Below are 21,228 nucleotides of genomic sequence, written 5' to 3' on the forward strand. Positions count from 1 at the left end.
GTGTGTGCTTGGTGCGTAAGTGTTTGTGTGTGTGTGCAGAAAAGGACTGTGAGGTCTAGTGATGTAAGGTCACACTTATTTTTCTCTGTGTACAAACTCGTGACACTAAGTGAGAAACAGGTAGGTGGGCTTTGCACAAACATCCTTCTTCGTAGGAAGCTCTGACTTAACCGCAAAAGGGCATCAAACCCATAATCTTGGTGTTGTTGGCACCTTGCTTAAACAGTTCCTCTACACAATCCATGTACTACATACACACATACAATACAATATAACATCCATGTGTACTAACAATTACACAAACATTCTCAGAAGCAAAATTTCAAAACAAAGGAACATTCTAACCAGATAGGTTGCAAAGACTGCTGAACACTTATTGATAAGTTAAAGGCTATTTATTCATGCCTCATATTCTAACTGCCACACACTTATTGGTAGCTGAAAGGCTATTTAATCATGCCTCATATTATAACTGCTGCACACTTATTGGTAGGTTAAAGGCTATTCCATCATGCCTCATATTATAACTGCTGCACACTTATTGGTAGCTTAAAGGGGAGCGTGTGTGTGTGTGTGTGTGTGTGTGTGTGTAAGAGAAAAAAAGAGAAAAGAAAGTGTGTGTGGGAAGTTCCTTGATCACACAGAGAGAAGGTGGAAGATAAAGAGATGCCACATATGCATGACTTAGATCAGATGCTTTCCATAAGTCCTGATATGACAAACTAGTTTGTCAGTACTCCAAAAACTTTAATGCACTTTAACGTGTGTGGACACTTTTAAAACTCTCAAATCAGTATATATTTGCAGGTGGAGTCAAATAAGGTTATACAGTTCAGTTACTCATTAAGTGTTGTTTGAATAATTACAGTAGTTATCAATGAATGTGTAGTCAATAAATACTCAACATGATATGTTTACACAACTGTTGCACTGTTGATGTCTTTGTCATCTTTTTGCAACTTTCTCCCCTTGCAAACACACACACACAGACACACGCACACAGACACACACACACACACACACACAGACAGACAGGCAGACAGACAGACAGACAGACAGACAGACAGACAGACACACACACACACACACACACACACACACACACACACACACACACACACACACACAGACAGACACACACACAGAAACACAGAAACACAGACAGACAGACACACACACACACACACACACACCACACACACACACACAGACAGACACACACACACAGACCCCCCCCCCCCACACACACACACACACACATACATGCAAAAGAGGGTCATACTTTGAAGAGCAAATAAATACCCCCTCTGCTGGTTCTATCTGGTTTTCTTCCATTTTTGCAGGGTGTTCCAGCCCAGAACACACAACTAAATAGAGCATTTCCTGGATGGTTAGTGGGAAAGACACAGGTGTCTTTCACATGACCATATGATCTCTTTGTCATCTTTTTGCAACTTTCTCCCCTTGCAAACACACACACACAGACACAGACACACGCACACACAGACACAGACACAGACACAGACACAGACACAGACACACACACACACACAGACACAGACACAGACACACACACACACACAAACACACACACACGCACAGACAGACAAACAGACAGAGAGACAGACAGACACACACACAGACAGACACACACACAGAAAGACAGAGACACACAAACACAGACCCCCCCCTCACACACAGACATGCAAAAGAGGGTCATACTTTAAACAGAGCAAATAAACACCCCCTCTGCTGGTTCTATCAAGGAATTGCACCATTCACTTTGTCCCAAGATCAGATCACATTAAAGCAGCAATAAGGAGTTCTGTTTCAAAATTAGCAAGCTAACTACCTAAAAGGCATGTAAAAACATCCCAATTGACACTGATAGAAGCTTGCCAACACACTAACTGGTGTATTTGGGCAATATAGCTGGCAATGTCAAGCTGTGAAAGCTTTTCTTCCATTTTTGCAAGGTGTTCCAGCCCGGAACACAGAACTACATAGGGCATATCCTGGATGGCTAGTGGTAAAGACACAGGTGTTAATCTGTCCTTCACATGACCATATGCTATTAGAATTAATTTGAGGATGGTCCCAAAACTAATTGCCTATAAAAACCATACCTCAAAAAGTGTCAGATTGTTGGATAGTGTTACTTTAAAAGTGACGTATATGAGTAAAACCATCATCAGCCTATGGGGTGTCAGTAATTAGCCTAGGTGTAGGAGTAACTAACTAGGTAGTAGCCTCCAGCTTTGAACAGAAGCCTCCCCCAAAGTGTTAGCAGACTATTTATTTTAGCATCCGTCCGCAGACTGGTGTTCTCCATGTTGTCATGGCATTTTAGTTGTTTAACAGAACAATTTATATATTTTGTATGTAGTAAAGAAAGCATTGACTTCCAGGCAGGGCTTCAGTGATGCTTAAGGTTTCTTCCTGATTAACAGGGAGTTTTTCCTTTTCCCTGTCTCCATTGTGCTTGCTCTAAAGGGGTTCAGGCCCTGGGCTCTGTAAAGCGGGGTGAGACAATTTTATTGTTTTGGCGCTATTTGAATTGAATTGAATTGAATTGAATTGAATTGAACCTGTCGATGCTTGCCTTGTGAAGCACTAACCTATGCCGTGCATTAACACTCCAGTGGACATTACAGTAAACTGTTAAAGTAGTGGTGAGGGAGTCTAGAGGAACTCCTAACGGGAAATACACTGTTTTCTGATAAGTTACTGGATATGGTGACATTGTATTCTTGATTTACTTCCCTGTATAGAATTTCTATCAGGACTTTTACTGGTTAAAACAGGAAGTGGGACTTTTAACATGAGGAAGCAGAGGGAGTGCATGTGTGGGACACCTGGGAGACTTACCTAGCAGGTGGAGAAGCCATTGCGTGTGTGAAACAAAAGGATAACTGGACGATATCTGTAAGGAGCCTGTGGCCAGTTTATGGAGTATATCCTCTATTTCTTGCCTATTTGGGGATCATTGGAATATACGGTACTGTGAATTTTTTGGGGTGAGACCAATCTTTTTAGTTTGTTGCTTAATCAGGCTGGATATTGTTTGAAGGCCGACTTTTTCTTTTTGGGCCCTCCTTTGTTCAACCTCATAACGGACTAATGCTTCAAGAGAATGTATGGCTTGATATGTATAATTTCTTTGTTATTTAGTTTTTCAGAATGATTGCCATGTGTATTTCTTGAAGATTGTCCTTACATTTGAGAGAAGTGAGGACATTGCTTTATCTTGTGTATCAATTTGCACCTCTAACAGTGTCAAAATGAATGAATCATTTGAGTTTCAAGAAAGAAGCCACATTTTATAAGTTTAGCTATTACACTGCAGGTGACTAGATTTCATCACAAATGCCAGCAAACTCACAAAAATGTACCTAATAAAACTTGACTTTGTGTTTTGCTAAAAGGTTTAAGGTGATTTTAGAGAAGACATTTTACTAACATTTTTTTGATTAATTTGCCTTATATGTCCCTTTTGAAATGGGAAATGGTTTGATCTTTTTAATTAAGATATCACAACATTTTTCTGTTGGTGGTAATTTTGCAGGTGACACAAATATTTTGTCTGCGGTTGGTTTTAAGCCTAACATTATCAACCACTTGCCCTCTGAATGTCTTATGTGTTTTTCATGCCTTTTTTACGGTTTAAAACCTAATAGGAACTTTAAAGTAAATAACTAGTTTCACTTAACTATGTGCGTAAATCAAGTGATCATAATTTCAGCAGAGAAAAACACACCTCACTCATTCATTTAAAGTGACTCAAATGATTTAATATGGCCATAAACTGAATATGAACCTGCTCAGTGATGTTGGCACTCAACACCTGCCCTGTAAACACCTAACATGCTTGGTGTACCCCCTCAATATAGGGGTAAAAACTCTTTATTAGAGGGTGGAGAACATAATTCTGAAATCAAAAAGTGGGGAATTGTCATCAGCGTGGCCTACGCAGCCTTTCAAACATGTGGCTTATTTATCCCTATAGGTTGAATTGACATACACTGATACTGCAACAGCATACGCCACGCGGATGACAAATCCTCAATACAATACCCCATCTACTTTTTCGCTCATGTAAATAGCTGCACATAGCCAGTGTGAAGAAAAATAGGGATAATAACATAATTTATGCCATTTCTGGGTGTTGAGGGCATCCAATCATACTTGCTATCATATAAACTACCAAGACTTTGACTTACAAGTGTTGCTGGTACCTCAAGAACATTTACATGTGCAACTTCATTAATCAACACACCAATGTAATTATCAAAAAAGAATCATTCAGCCATTCTGTACATTAGTTAAACACCTCCTGTCCTCCACACAAAGTGCATTGGAAGAAGAGGTGTTGGATGTCGAACCCTGGTTGAGAGAGTTGAGTTCCATTGCCATAATGTAGTTTATGCTCTGTCTAGCCACATTTGCATATGTTAATGTTTAATTTTCAGTTTTTGCATTTTCACAAGATACATCAGACATTCAACAACATTCATAACAATATCTTAAGCTTCAACAATTGTTCAGGACTGACAGGCTGGTGTTTCGTAGCCTACTTGTTTGACTTTATGACAAAACGCCCATGAGATGTCGCTGTTGCATTGATTATCAAACATTGAATCCTTCTAATACGTCTTGTTACTTGGTGGCATGTCTCTTTTCGTGTAAGGGGTATGTACCTGATTCCACGTGCCGATTAAAAAGCTAACCCCAGAGAATCTTAGACTAGTTTCACGCTGCTAGAGTAAAGAAGTCGGAAGTTTGTAGTTTTTAGTGTTTTAACATTGTAACACTTCCTGGTTTAAAAAAATAAAAATCCCTTTGGAAAATGGAATGGTTTTTCGCAAAATCGGCGCACATAAGGTGTGAGCGAAACAACACCAGTAGAAAACCTAGTCGAACGGTTTGGTGAATTAAAATGAAGTTATCAGACGGTCTGATATGTAGTACGGCTGCAATGTTTGCTATCCCTATACCTATAAGTAACGATTTGAGAGAAAGGCAGAGCCATGATGGGATTATAAACTGTTAAGAACATAACCAATCTTTTAGAATATTAAAGAGACGCATAATAATTACCAGCACATAATTGACTATAAGCAATTACAGGCAGTGGTGAGGGGGACTATAAGACAAACAAAGAGAGCATACTCGAGGGTTTGTTGTGACTCAATTGGAAGGTCAACTTCTATAGGGGAAATATGGGGGTGATTAAGAAGATGGAAGGAGATAGAAGGGAGTGGAGTTTCCAGTCCTGTCCGATGGAGAGCAGATTGCTGTTTCAGACACAGAAAAAGTGGAATTGATGTTGAACACATTTAGCAGGGTGTGTAGCTCCAGCAATTTGTCAGAGGAAGAGAGGAAACAAAAAGGTGAAGCTATACGCTAAGTATGGTGAAGCTCTACAGAGGAAAGAAAACACAGGGAACAATATAGACCCATTGGTCCCATTCACATTGCGAGAGCTAAACAGGTCATTGGCAAAATGTAAAACTTCAGCTCCAGAGAAAGCTTCAGAAACTTTTGAAATTGTATAATAAAGTGCAGGAGGGTAGATTACATCAGGGTGGAAGGAGGCAGTTACTGTCCCTATCAGAAAGCCAGGGACAGAGACAAGCAATCCAGTAAACTACAGACCAATTGCTTTAACGTCACATAGGTAAATTATTGGAACGTCTGGCAAATGAGAGATTAATGCACTTTATGGAGGAAAAAAGTGTTGATGGCCAACTATCAGAGTGGCTTCAGGAAAGGAAAAGGTATATACCCACAGGCAGTGAGACACTTGATCTCATTTTTTTAATTCAGCACCTTTTTTATTATTTATTTATTTAAATTTAAATGTATTTATTTTATTTTATTTTTATTTTTATTTTATTTTATTTTCGCACAGTGTGGAGCGTAGATCCTGTCACATTTCACTACATTTGTTGTATGTGACAAATAAAACACTTGAAACTTGATAAATGACCTAATAAAATGTTTGGAGGATTAGGTGAGGAAAGCCCAAATTAAAAAAGAGACTGTGCTTGCTGTATTCTGTGATGTGGAGAAAGCATATGATGTTGTGGAAAGGCAGACCTGCCAAGTCTCACGTTTTTCCCGGGTTTCTCCCATATGTCTGACCCAGTGGCGGTTCTACATGGAATTACGCCCCGGGCGAAACCCCCTCTGAGCGCCCCCCCGCCGGAAAAAAAATAATCTTATTTATTTTTTATTATAACAATATAAGTGAAAGACAAACTTAAATGTATCAATTGCACAAATCCTTCAATAGAACATTTGAATAACACACTTAAGAGAATCAATGCACACATCATGTGCATTAATGTTAGCTAACCAGCTCTCTGCAAGTTAGGTTGTGCAAGCACTCAACATGCATTATGGTTTAGTTGAGTTAGCTAATCGTGGCTAACGGGATTTCGCTAACGCTGGCTATTATAGTTGTGTCAAAGGAAATATATGGTCTAACCAGCTAGCTATCGACCTGTTCATTATTAAGATTATACTAGTACTCTGTATGCTGTTATATTCTGTTAGTTGTGGCTAGCGGGACTTCGCTAACACTTTAGCCTAGTGTCAGATGAATGAACATGTCCATACCCTATGGTCAAATCAGCTAACTAACGCTAGCTAGCAAACAATTCTGTTGGTGCTCAACATTAGCTGGTTGCCTTAATAGGAATTTAGGTTAAGTTACACTTGACTGAAAATACATTTTTACCTTGTCCACTTGAGCATCCTTCAATAGTTATCTTGATAATGTAATAGACTACTCTGTAAAAGATGTATTTAATTTCCCTCGGGATAAATAAAGTATCTATCTATCTATACTCTGCTAACTACGTACTACCTTCACCAGTTGGATAAATTGGAGCAGTCAGTGGTCTCCTTCCACCAATTCACCTTGCCCTTGGTGACCACATAATCGTTCTGTATTACCTATTTGTATTAGCCATTTCACACAATTCAGAAAAACGAAAACGTGCAGGAATTATAGGCCTGTAATTATAATGTTATGAATGTGCGTTATTTGGAAGAAAGTCAGGTGTGACTGCTATACAGTGGATCCCCCGCCCCCCCTTGTCCGTTCCATTTGGGAGACGTGAACTGTCCCCCGCGCCCCCTCCCCTTCCCCCTTCTCCCTTCTCACTCAGGATCTGTTCACGGCACCTTCTTAGCGAGCAGAGGCGCCTACAGCTGCAGGGGGCGCCAATTTGCCAATTCCACACACAGTGATATGATGGATAATAGAAAACCGCTTCGCGGCCCAGATGATTTTTTTTTTAAAGTGCTCTTGCCGCCCAGCACGTCTTATGAAAAAGTGCCGCCCCGGGCGGCTGCCCGGGTCGCCCGTGCCTAAAACCGCCCCTGGTCTGACCCCTCTCCCGCCCCCCTTCCCGTTTTGTCATTTCTCCCGTATTTTACGAGGTCCAAAGGTATTTTATTAATAACCAAATCAAAATGTTTGTCCAATGTTCTAAAGTTGTCAGATCATGTATGAAACGCGATCATGTCTTACACAATAAATACAATATACCATTTTCAACCCATTTGTCAATCTGGTATAAACTACATCCTATTGCGCAGTTGATCTCTCTGCGCAGGCTACTGACGTGCAAAGTTGAAACTGAAAGGGAAAATGGCAGAAGTCGACGCCGGTGTACCCGTCTATATATGTCTATGGGTGTACCACCGAAGAAGGTGAAATATGTTTGTAAATTTAAGTTTGGTTGGACAGAGGAGATTTCATGCATATCGAACAGCCATCTAGATAATAGTCATGCTTTTTGCAAAGCTTGTCGTATCGATTTCAACATAGGGCACGGCGGTAAGAATGACGTCCGTCAACATGTCAAGTCTCAAAAACATATCAGCTAGGAATTTCCTCAGGAACAGAGAGTGGACAGATTGTGTGGCCTTGTAGGGAAATAGGAGAGTTTCAGTCAGCAGAGGACTATCAGTATGGTTTAAAAAAATAGTTAGAATAGAACAAGTTCGAACAACAGCACTTAGTGCTCTCTCTTGTCTTGCGAAATAAACTATACTAAGCCTCCTCTTTCAAAGTACACCCCATCTAAGAAAACACTTAGGGCAGCCAAGTCAGCCTCCCACATATACAATACTACAAAACAGTAGTTAACTTTTAACTGCTATTCCGTACAGATCCATATAGGATTTCTATGAGATTGTATGGCTGGCAAAATCTGAGGTTTGTTTCCAATCTTATACGTAGTTTCTCCTCAATTGTATCACTGACTCTTTGTGCCCCCCCCCCCTCTCTTACTCACACAGACACAAATATAAACTGGCCATTATTTTAAATTAAAATGCATATCCTGAGACCTGCAAGGTTTACATCAACTGTTTCTGTGATGTTCATATGAATTAGTTTTTTGTAATAAAAAAAGTCATGAATAAATAATAAGTTATTGCAATAGTTAGTTGTTATAATAATAAATAAGTGATTGTGAACACATTCATTGTGAATACATACAAATAATAAAACAGACATTCGTTTTTGTCAATAAATACAGTTATTGTGTATTTATTTATATACTGAAGACTACATAATACATACGCTGTCTATAAATACTGTATCGTTTTGTATCTGTAAACATGGAGCAGTTCAGTGTGAAGGAGTGGTCACATTTAGACTGACTGATGTTAGACCAAAAGACAAAAGTGAAACTAATTCTGATTGGCCAGGGCAGCCACCTGCCACACACACGCATAAACATGTAGGAGGAGTAAGGGCCTTTAAAACATCTTGCTCAGCACATACACACCGAGATGCTTCATGAACCACCTCCTTTGCTGGACGTGACGACAGCTAGAAACTTCAGATCTACACATCCAGCCTCCTGACTCTTGTTAATAAGTTTGAGACTTAGAGGGGTATTTTGGAAACAACACTTGCACAACATCCCTCAAAACTCCCCACCGCCGCCGCCGCCGAAATCTCCCGGTTTTTGCTACACAAATGTGGGCAGGTGTGCGTTAAACTACGAAGAACAAGAAGAGGAAAAAGTTAACCCCCTCTTGGTCCGAAGCTACAGAGGTATCCTTATTCGAGGCACAGTTTTCTCAGGAAAAATGAAGATGTGTCTACGTTATCAGCCAAGTTGTCTAAAGGTTAGTTGCTTTGGTTGTTACTACGGATCTGTTGGGGAGTTTGTTAATTTTCATTATTACCAGTAGTGAAGCGTGACCATATTTAATGGAGGTATAATAAACTACAGGAGGAAGGGTAGATTACACAGGGGCGGAGATCCCATTTCATTGTAGGGGGGGACAATACATGGTCAAATTTCAGAGTGTAATTCCGGGGGGGGGCATGAAAAAATTGCTTTCACGAGAGCTAGCATAAACTGCTAAATACCGAATTCTCTTATCACATTTACAAACAGAAATTCGAAGTCATTTTAGAATTATCTAAACGGCATTAAATGTACTAACACGAAATATCTATTCACAGACAAATAAAGTCCAAAGTTCAAGAGAACTTGATGCTCAAAATAAGTTATAAAACAGCTCACCAGGGAATCGAACTTGCAACCTTTTGATTACAATACGACTTCTCTACCTCATACGCCACTGTCACTCCATATTACTATACCAGCATAGTTCATGGACCGCACAAAAAGATGACATTAATTTAACTTCAGATAATTTAACAAATCTGGAGAGGCACTGAGATGTAGACCTACGTTTATTAACTAGCATGAACCTGCCCTGACAGGACATTGTCCTAGACTTAGCTAGCTATCTTAACTGTGTTAATTACCGGCATGCGTGTGTTATCGGCAAACGTTCACGTTGTCATGCCAATCCATGAATAAGCTTATGTATACTTGTGCATATCGATTGGAACTTCATAAATGGAGTTTAGAAAACAACTTCTTCTTTACATGTTCTTACTGCGTTCGAGAATGAGGTAAATCTCTTTACATATCGTGTATCATAGCGGCAGCGACAGGGGACAGAGGAGGAAACAGTCTGACAATCTGACCGTGTAGGCTACTGGGCTGATTAACTGAAACACGGAGCTGCCGGTAGCCCTGCCCGTTGGAAACAGCATGTGAACCAAACCACTTTGAGGAATAGGGGGAACATGATTTTTCAACACTTAAAAACACATTTTTTTACGTCTATAATTAGCACCGCTTGTGTCGTCGTATTTTTATTAAAAAAAAAAAATCAAATTTTTTTTTTTTTTTTTTTTAGTTTTCAATGATTGTTGGGGGGGACAACTTTATGGTAGGGGGGGACACGTCCCCCCCCTGTCCCCCCCGGGATCTCCGCCTATGAGATTACATCAGGGCGGAAGGAGGCAGTTACTGTCCATAAGAGAACCAGGAACAGAGGCAAGCAATTCAGCAAACTACAGACCAAATGCTTTAAACAATACAGCAACCACAGTCTATTTTTTTTTACTTGGGCTTTCCTCACCTAATCCTCCAAACATATTACTAGGTCACTTTTCTTTTCCTGAAGCCACTATGATAGTTGGCAATCATCCCCTTTTCCTCTATAAAGTGCATTAATCTCTCATTTGCCATTTACCTATATGTGACGTTAATGTGGAGAAAACATTTGATATGTTGTGGAATTTAAGAATTTAAGAAGAATTTAAGAACGCTAAATAGCAGTCGTAAATCGGCCAGATTGGAGTGCGCCCATGTTCTTGGGGCTGAATTTGTAAGAAATCGTTGGTGATTGCGTTCACATCAATTCTACGACATCCTCGGATTTAAATAATTATAATAATAATAAATACGAGAATATTTGTATCATAAACAATTACGTTTCACATTTATAGTCATGATTCTACCAGGCATGGTGATGTCCTAACATAAATAAAAGCACTACACGAACACTGCAAATGTCAGTGAATAAATAAATAAGCACTAAACTCAATCGCGTGGGTATTGTCATAGTGGAATAGTATCCATACTATGTATACTACTATGTTACGCCAATTGACATTAATCGGTTACACCAAATGACCATACTGCTTCTACAGTCAAAGAACAAGTAATTGACACAGAAAAACAAATAACAAGTCATCAAGGTAAAATGAATGAGATGTTTTAATACATATCATGTTATTTTTCATATTATATAAAAAGCATTTACCAAAACAATGAACAAACAGTAAACAGAGAGTGTGTGTGTGTGTGTGTGTGTGTGTGTAAACTTTTTATTTTCAAACAATTTACATACATTAACGAAACAGTGTAATAAATTATGGGGCGCCGTTTGTAAAATGTCGCACGTTCTAAAACCCTGCTCAGTTTTGGTACATTTAGCATTATCATATGGGGAAAAAAGCACAACAATATTCAAATGTCACTTTTTCAAACATTTAGAGAGATATTCATGTAAGAATAATGTTTGGCAGTAACACAAAGTTGTTGAATAATATAAATGTTTCATCTAAATGTAAATGTTAAATATAAATGTAAATGTTAAATGTAAATGTTAAATATAAACGTAAATGTTCAATGTTATATATAAATGTTAAATGTAAATGTTAAATGTAAATGCTAAATGTAAATGTTAAATGTAAATGTTAAATGTAAATGTAAATGTAAATGTTAAATGTTAAATGTAAATGTTAAATGTTCAGTCTACATGTCAGATTTGAAGACTGAACCTTACAATATTTACGGTAATTGGCTTTCATAGTTTTCACGTCACGTCAGAATTACCAGCTTGCGGGCAAGAAATACACTCCACAGCTGTCTACCACTGGAATTTATACTGGAACTGACCATCTTTCATTCAAGATTATTTAATATATCCGCTTTAAAATTGTCTGACATAGGTAGTAAAATGCCAGACAGTTGTTGCTCGGTTGGCTGTTCAAATTGGCGAGGAGACAAGCCCGGCTGTTTCCAGCTGATTGTAGACGTCTTCTGGGTCAACTTTTCTCAGGCGGGCAGTAAAGTAGCCTTCTTTTTGGAGCTTGCAATAAAAGCATTAACCCTGTTTTGGTCGCCTCATTCATCAGAATAACTACCTAAAACGGGAATAGATCAAGAAATAAAGTCAAGAAACAAAGCATCAATACGATTCAAATTGGATTACCCGGTTTCTGCTCTGAGATTGCGACAAGTACCTAAGCAACTAGGCTAGGCTACTGTATTTTGTCATCCAACTGGTAATACTACAATGCCAGTAGAAAATACTTGGGAAGATAATTTCAGTTGTCATTCGCCAGACCAGGTGGTTGTACTTGTGTTAACCAGGAAATTGTGTAAAATGATAAAGAACAGTGTTGGGTAGGCTAAAGGTTGCTAGCTAACAGCATGTAGCTCGCTAGCTGGTAGCTAGCTATTAAATGGCAATCATCTTTGCTCTGATAATGAAGATGTTTATTAGTTTTCACCTTCCAGACGACATCGTTATTAACCCATCCCCTTCTGAAAATTAAATTACTATCTGTGCTTTTGGTAGGCTTTCAGTTTTTGAGGTGTGTAGGGGGACGGATTTTCTATTAGATATATGTAAATATCTCCAAACTGGAGCTCAGGCAGGGACTTCTACGACGTTATAGAAATACAAATATCAGCGGGTGCAGTAAAGGGATCACAGGTTCCCAAAATGTATTTTTTTTCTAGATATCTCTGTCTGGCTATTGTGGTATGATCTGTGTTTGATGGCGATCGTAATTGAGTAGGTTGCACTGCTCGACGATGTCCACTGTTGGTCGACACATTTTGCCCGCAAGGTATCCCTGGTAGTGTTACTGAAAGCTATGAATTACCGTAAATATTCTAATGTTCTGTCGTCAAGTCTGACATGTAGACTGAACATTTACATTTAACATTTACATTTAGCATTTGATATTTGTATTTACATTTAACATTTACATTTAACACTTATATTTAACATTTATATATAACATCGAACATTTACGTTTATATTTAACATTTACATTTACATTTAACATTTACATTTATATTTAACATTTACATTTAACATTTAACATTAACATTTAGATGAAATATTTATATTATTTAACAACTTTGTGTTACTGCCAAAAAATATCCTTCGAAAAGTTATCGCATGAATTTACATGAATTTCTCTCTAAATGCTTGAAAAAGTGACATTCGAATATTGTCGTGCTTTTTGTTCCATATGAAAATGCTAAATGTAGCAAAACTGACCAGGATTTTCGAACGTGCAACATTTTACAAACGGCGCCCCATAATAAATAGGTTGTGAACACCTAAAAATCCCTATCCTAAAAGTTGTGCTTGTGAAAAAACTACTAGACCTTCTGGCTCTCAGTCTGGAATCGTTTCCAGTCATCTACCGTGAGTTTTGAATGACGGCAGTTGACAGGTTCCGGTTCAGCACACATGTGTAGCACATCAGACTCATAGTAGAAGAGTAGGTCAGGTGGGTCAGGCCAGGTGAAAACATTCCTCCCATTCAGCTCTTTCATACAAGTAACCTCAACCTCATCACCCACCACCTGCAGGATCTGTCCCACAAAAGGTTTGCCCTCATACTTGACCAGAGCAAACTTTCCTCTCTGAACCTCCAGGCCGTTTGTTGATTCTGATGTTGCAGGGAGCTTGGCAGGTAGAGTACTGAAATCTACCGAGGATGGACTATAGCAGTTGCAAATTGCAGGCCTTGCACAGAAACAAGAAATGTCCCACTCCTCCCATGTTAGAATTTGGTCATCCAGAGGGCCCTCAAACTACTTCATCATAGCAGCATTTTGCACACATGCGATACATGCACAGTTTCCTGGAAGTATCACATGCGATTAGCCCCAGCAGTTCAGAAATACTCGTTGTCAGTAAGATCCCTTTCTGATGCCTTTTTATGCTGACACTTGTCTGTGCTGCCCTTAACGGAGTTGATGAGGCCTGTGGTCTCTCTGACTGTACATAGTCATGATCTAGGTTTCCTATGGACTGAGGAGGGCAGTCATGTCCTGCCTTTTGGCCAGGTAATTTGCCCTTGCAGCAGGGTCTGCATTTACTCGTGCTCTATGGCGAGCCACCCCCGTTAGGGGACAAGAGGATAGAAAGCTTATTGTTTGCATTCACATTATGTCTAGACCTATATAAAAAAATCTGTCTACATACATACAATGTATTATAGAAATGTGAATTTCAATGATTGAATGAATTAATAAATAAATAATTAAATACTTACATAATTAAATAAATTAATACAAAAAAACTAAATAATAATAAATCTTTTTTTTTGTATCACATTTCAACCAGCTGTTTATATTGAACAGTAGGGGTCACTATTTAAACTATAAAAAATATTATCATCAGCATCACAAATACATCTTTTGGCCCTTAATTGATCAAATTGGCCTCAAACAGGAAGATGTCAAATGGTGTAACCGGTTACACCATTTGACATTTTCAATTTATTTATTTATTTATTATGGACAACTATGTCAACACTTAACCTTGGTGTGAATATTTAAAACCATATTTTACATTGAATATAATAACTTTGATTATTATGGTTTCATAATTTTTTTACCGAGGTCATACCATTTGACATGTAATCTAAACATGCCTGACCATGGCTTAAAAACACTTAATTAAGTCAAATTTCAAAGAGAGTTACTAACCTTGACTTGTTGCAGATAGTGTCTTCAGAGGTCCTTCTCTGTGACATCATATCCTGTCACATGATCTTCTGGCACAATATTTACAAAATGGCTCCTAAAATGCGGTTACACCACTTGACATTTCAAGAGGTTGACTTGGCAGACATGATTCCCCATATTAATTCAAATATTCCGAACATCAAAGTTTCATTACTATTATTTGGTATTGAAAAGAACTTGTGTAAGATTATGCCAAAGTATATCACCGCCTATTTTGAAGAGAATTTCAATTTTTTTCAGCAAGTTTTATTTCTTGGTACTACGTTTTTATGGTTACACCATAATGACAATGTTACCATTATTCTCTTAATACTCTCACAAAATTGGATAAAACCAGAACTTTTAGATTTGGTCTTGAAGAAAAGTATGTATGAAAGTGATTTGATAGATTATTCTCAAATTTTAAAACTTTTAGATTTATTTCATCCTCTCAAAAAATGAGCGTCACGTCTCTGCAACAGTACCTCCACCTCTGAAGTTAGGTCTTCGTTTACTGACCTGTGCACCAACAGTGTTTGCTTTCCGCTTTGACATGACTTTCGATTGTGTTGCTTTCGAGTTGCTTTCGCGTGGATTCTGACTGCACACGGCACTACGGTTGCGTGTCCTTATAAGGAGCTGGCGGGGCGTGAATGTATGCAAATTCAGGTGTACGAGAACGAGCATTACATTTAAGAATCCTCATTCGGGGGAGCACAGCTGAGAACACTTTGGCCGTGTAAGAACCCATTTCCAGGCGTTCATGAATCCGGCGGAGATCTTTTCTTTGGTTGGTCTTTTGAAGTTTGGAAAAAGATATTTAAGAAGACACTCGAGAATGAGATCCGTTGTCTAGGTAATGATCTTGCAGCAGCATAAGGCTGCTTTTAGATCAAAAAGGGGGATGAGCGTCAGAGTGAGTTGCAAATCAAAACAATCATAACAACAGTTGCAGGATTTGCAAAAGGGTTATCCTACCACTAATGAATTCTTAATAAGATGATGACTGCAGAGTGTGCTTTATCAAAACAGGTCTTAGCCCGGCTGAACTTATTCTTGAAAGAAATCTGACTTTACCAAATAATCCAAGGGCACAGAATTTATCATGAAGAACAAAAAGGAATGCTAAAAAGGCTGGCATTCATTTTATCTCTTTCACTGTAGTCCTCTTGGGTGCATAGGCCATTGACGAATGTCCTCCATTTCGCTCGGTTGTTGGCAGTTCTTTCAATGTCTCCCCAGTTGAGTCCTTTCCCAGCCATTTCTGCCTGGACACTTCTTCAGCTGTTCCTGGGTCGACCTGGTTTTCTTCTTCCCTGCGGGTTCCATTTCAGGGCTTGCCGAGTGATGTTTGTGGCCGGTTTTCTGAGGGTATGTCCAATCCAACTCCACTTTCTCCTGAGAATTAGCATATCGATTGGATCCTGGCTTGTTCTTTTCCACAGGTCCACATTGCTTATTCTGTCCTTCCCCCAGATGTTCATTATCCTTCTGAGGCAAGTGTTGATGAATGTTTGCAGCCTGTGTGTTGATTGCTTAGTGGTTCTCCATGTCTCGGATCCATACAGCAACACCTGCTTCACGTAGGAGTTAAAGATGCGTAACCTGGTGTTAATTGATATGTTCTTTGAGCTCCAGATCTTCCTGAGCATATTAAACACCACTCTTGCCGGATTTTTATGTCCGCCTCTGTACCTCCGGTGGTATCCACAACGCTGCCCAGGTATGTGAATGCCTCCACTTCCTTGAGGGCATTGCTGTTCATGAGGATGGGGTTGCTGGATTTGGAGTGTATCTTGATAACCTGCGTCTTTGCTGTATTGGGTGTTAGACCAAGTTTTGACGCAGTTTGTGAGAGTCAGTCTGTCTTTTCTTGAATGTGTGCTTGTGTATGTGAGAGGAGAGCCAAGTCATCCACAAAATCGAGGTCGTCCAGCTGCTCCCACAGTGTCCACTGAATCCTGTTCTTTCTCTCCTCAGTTGTTTCCCTCATAATCCAATCTATTGCCAGGAGGAACAGGAATGGAGATAGAAGGTATCCCTATTTGACGCCCGTCCTAACGTCAAAGCTCCTGGAGAGTTGGCCTGCATGGATGACTTTGCATGATGTTCCTTCGTATGAGTTCCTGATTAGGTTTGTGACCTTGGTGGGAATTCCGTAGTAGTCCATAAGGTGCCATAGTCCTGTTCTGTCCAAGCTGTTGAACGCTTTCTCAAAGTCGATGAAATTGATGTAGAGGGAGGTGTTCCATTCAATAGACTGTTCAATTATGATGCGTAGTGTTGCTATGTGGTCTGTACATGAGCGATCTTTCCTGAATCCTGCTTGCTGGTCCTGAAGCCTCTTGTCTACGGCATCCTGGAGACGATTGAGAATGACCCTATTGAATATTTTGCTGGGTACGGAAAGTAGGGTGATCCCGCGGTAGTTGTTACAATTACTGCAACAGTAGTAATTTAGTGCCCAGTCTGACCCTGTGTCATTCTTTGCATCTGACAATTAAAGACTTGTAACTTGTATGTTATTTCGCACATCTTTGTGGCATCTGTTGTACTCCTTTTGGGCAGATGTCTTTCCAGATCTTGTTCTTGAGCTGTTAACTTTCGCTTTGAGCTCTCTCCTCTGATGGATTAGTTTGAGGGTTTCTGGTGTCATCCACTCTTTGTGCTTTTGGGTCCTCCTTCCTAAGGCCTCGTCACAGGTTGATGTCCAAGCAGCTTTTAGATGTTCCCACTCTTCGTTTAGGGTCCATCCCTCCGTTTTCCTCTGCTGTAGCTGTGCATTTCGTCTTGAGAGGACCTCTCAAGGTTTTTTGCTTGCTGGTGTCTCTTCAGCCTTAGTCTGAATATCCCTACCAGGAAGTGATGGTCTGAGGCTGCGTCTGCTCCTCTCATTACTCTCACATCTTCCATGGACCTTCTAAACTTTTTACTGATACAGATGTGATCGATTTGATTTTCTGTGACATGGTCTGGTGACACCCACATTGTTTTATGGATTGTTTTGTGGGGGAATACACTTCCTCCAATCACTAGGTTTTTGCTGGCATAGGTCTCTGCTAGCAGCTCGCCATTTTCGTTCATTTTTCCCACTCCATGTTTTCCCATCACTGATTTATATCCCTCATTCTGGCCTCAAATTTTGGTGTTGAAGTCCCCAATCAGCATGATGAGGTCTTTGGCTCTGATACTACCAAGTAGGTGGTTCAAGCTATCATAGAACCTGGCCTTGACCTCATCGTCTGCATCGTTGGTGGGTGCATAACCCTGGATTATGTGGGCCTTCACTCGCCTGTTGTTGGTTGTAGCGCGCCATTTCTTTGGCAATTGTGGCGGCCTTTCCAGCCTGGAACATGGTTCTGATGTTCCATGTCCCCACAAGGATCGACTTTCTTGACGTCAGTAGGTGTATCGGCTTCCCAGCTTCCTTGCGGGTTTGGCTGGGAAGCGTCATAATCCTCCTTTCAGGGTCACCATCCTCTGCCAGGCGTGTGATTTCATTCGTCAAAGTTTTCATAACTGGCTTTTATTTTTCTAGGGTGGGGTAGTTGACCCCACGCCCAACCCCCAACCTGGAGGACCAGGGGACTGCTTTGTCTGCCTCCTCTCCTTTGACCTGTCCGGCTTGGTTAAACCTGCCAGTGATATAACATCCCCGCCGTCATAGTTCTCCGGTTCACCGGAGTACTCAAGCCTCTCCACCACGGCAAGGTGCAGCCCCCGGAGAGGCTTTCACTATAGTGGTTGACCGATATGCCTCCACACAAACAGACACAACATTTTTCGAGATCAGATTTAAAATAACCAACACTTGCACAGACACACATACACCAGTGTTGTGCAAGTTCACACCTCTCATGAACTCGTTCAAAGTTCAGTTCATACAAGTAAACATGAATCGTTCATAGTTCACCATTTAAATTCTGAACTAGTTCATAGTTCAGTTCAATGTCATTTATTTTTTTTAATTATTGCTAATTTTTCAGGAGGACATCATTTGCACAGAAAGGTTAGATTTTTACTGTCGGAAACGTTATCAGACAGTGTGTAAAAATCCTGCACATAATAATAAGGTGGATCGGATGTTTTCGCTTTCACTTGCCATTTTTCTATGAGACCGAGAGCTGTTGTCTTGGAATACGTTGCTTGTTTGGTGTGTGTGCGATGATTCATGGGTAACATAGTGCGAAGTCGAGTTAGTTGGTTTAGGTAAGGCTACATCGCAGAAATTATACGGGTACTGTTATAGAGGGGGTTCGGGAAATGTGTAATCACCGAGGGTCATCCAATTAGAATGGAAAAGAATGGAGACTTGGATATTCAGTTTGATTCTTCACTCTTTGTATTGCATTAACAACAATGAAAGGGATACATTGTAGGTGGGTGTATGTTTGTATGTGAGTGTGTGTGTGTGTGTGTGTGTGTGTGTGTGTGTGTGTGTGTGTGTGTGTGAAAGTAAAATCTAGCCTACATTAATAGCCTACACAGCCCTGTAGTACCATTTAAATAATTCATTATACAGGGAACTAATGGTAAGAATTCAACCTCTTCAGCAATGACATGCTACTGGCTTAATCTAAGATCAACAAGGGCATGTACACTAAATGAAAGACCGCTCAAAAGTTAGCATAGGTAAACCCTGTAACACTCTTATTTGTACATAAGCAGTTCACGAACAGTGCCATCATGCTAGATTAATTAAGTGACAGTGCTCGTAACAATTATGAGCAAGCTAAACTATAACAAACACATAATGACAAGGTAGGCTACAAAGTCAAACTTACGTATACATGGACGCACACAACTTCAACAAAGTGCAACGTTCAATTATGTGAAAATATGCCCGAAGTTAACTGCCACTCCATCTAAATGTGCCATGAAGCGAAATCAAAACACTACCTTGCGGAGTGGAGTCACATGACCAACGCAATTACCAAATATGGTCAGTTACCAAAACATGCTCTGTCTGGACAACTTAACAAATAATTACTATGGCCTTTTTAACAGGTTCTGAGCAATGACATGGTGCAACCATTCGATTTAGACAGCGTCTTTCCTCAGTAGAAGGAAAACATTACGTAACGTTTTAGCCAGACCTCAGTGGCGCCGGACCTCAGATAATATGAACGTGTTCACCGTTCAAATTCATTATTTGTCATTAAGTTGCGTTCAGTTCATCGTTCTCATAAAAATGAAAAACGTGTTCATGCACAACTCATACTCATTCACACATACACTAGGCATATGCACAGACACACTTACTCATTCACACATACACTAGGCATATGCACTTGCACAGACACACTCATTCACACATACACTAGGCTTATGCACAGACACACATACTCATTCACACATACACTAGGCATTTGCACAGACACAGACACACTGCCCTGCAAGGTAGCAAACGGAGTATGAGGACAGCATAGAGAGAGAGAGGGCGATAGGGCCAGACAGCAATTTTTGTGTGTCCCCCCCCCAGGAATTACCCTCTGAAATGTTACCGTGTATTGTCCCCCCCCCCTACAATGAAATGGGATCTCGTGTGCGGCACTTATGCGCTGCGCGTCACGTTTTTGTAGTGTTTTTTACTGTTCCTGTACTTAAGTAAGACTTTATTCAAGTCTTTCTATTTGATGAGACTTTATACTTTGACTCAAAAGTGAAAATTCATACTTTTTACTCCATTACATTTAGTGAAACCTCTCGTTCCTTTTTCAAGGAATCAAATAATGAGAGGTCAAAGCGAGTACACAATCACACCAATCAGGGCTCAGCGCGTTATTTGCTCCTTTCGGTTTCATCAGTTTCGTTCGTTCGTTGAGCACGAGCTACGTTGAATTTGTTACAATGCCGCTGCAGCATTTTGAGGATGTTTTATGCTCATGCTTACTTAACGCTACATAAATGATGGAAATGATGGAAGAAACGGCTGACACTTACTTGCCTGAACACCCTTGGCCTTATTTGGGCGAACTTTCTTAATTGGAAGAAAGGAAGAAGGACTTATTTTATTTTAAGTGTCTTCTCTGCCTGCCTAAGCACAATACAATATCCTCTTTCAAGAATTTGCCCTCCAATTTAAAGAAACACGTTGAGTTAAGTGATTTTTATTCTGGTAGGTTTGATGACTAGCAACCGAATTATTTTGAATTTAACCTACATTGTCTGCATTGTGTGTTCGGCTAAATTAGTTAACTAGCAGCTATACGCTAGCATAGCTTGTATCATACTGCTCTAAGGAGATAGAATAAGAATATCCGATTCAATACAATACATGTGAATGCTATTTAGTACCGTTTCACTGCAGCTCGTAGAATATGTACCTGCATACTGAAATTGTAAATACTGAAATTGGTAGGGGGGCACACTTTTGAGTGTTTGTGATTCTAGCTGGGATGTTTGCGCACCCACTTAGCTAAGCAAGCTAGTGTTATAGCCACTAGAGGCTATATCACTGATGTTCACACAAGTCAAGTTGAATGCATTTTTACTTGTTAAATAAATTGTGACATACAGATACAGACATACAAATGTGATAAAGTAATATATAATTAAATGTGCAACTAAGATA

At 39.8% G+C, this 21,228-nt stretch overlaps 1 pseudogene; it reads right to left on the bottom strand.

Moving 5' to 3' along the window:
* Positions 1-18,319, bottom strand: part of LOC116222825 — a 35,026-nt pseudogene extending 16,707 nt beyond the window's left edge.
* Between the last annotated feature and the right edge of the window lie 2,909 nt (positions 18,320-21,228).

This window comes from Clupea harengus, chromosome 2, assembly GCF_900700415.2.
Source record: "Clupea harengus chromosome 2, Ch_v2.0.2, whole genome shotgun sequence".
NCBI lineage: Eukaryota > Metazoa > Chordata > Actinopteri > Clupeiformes > Clupeidae > Clupea > Clupea harengus.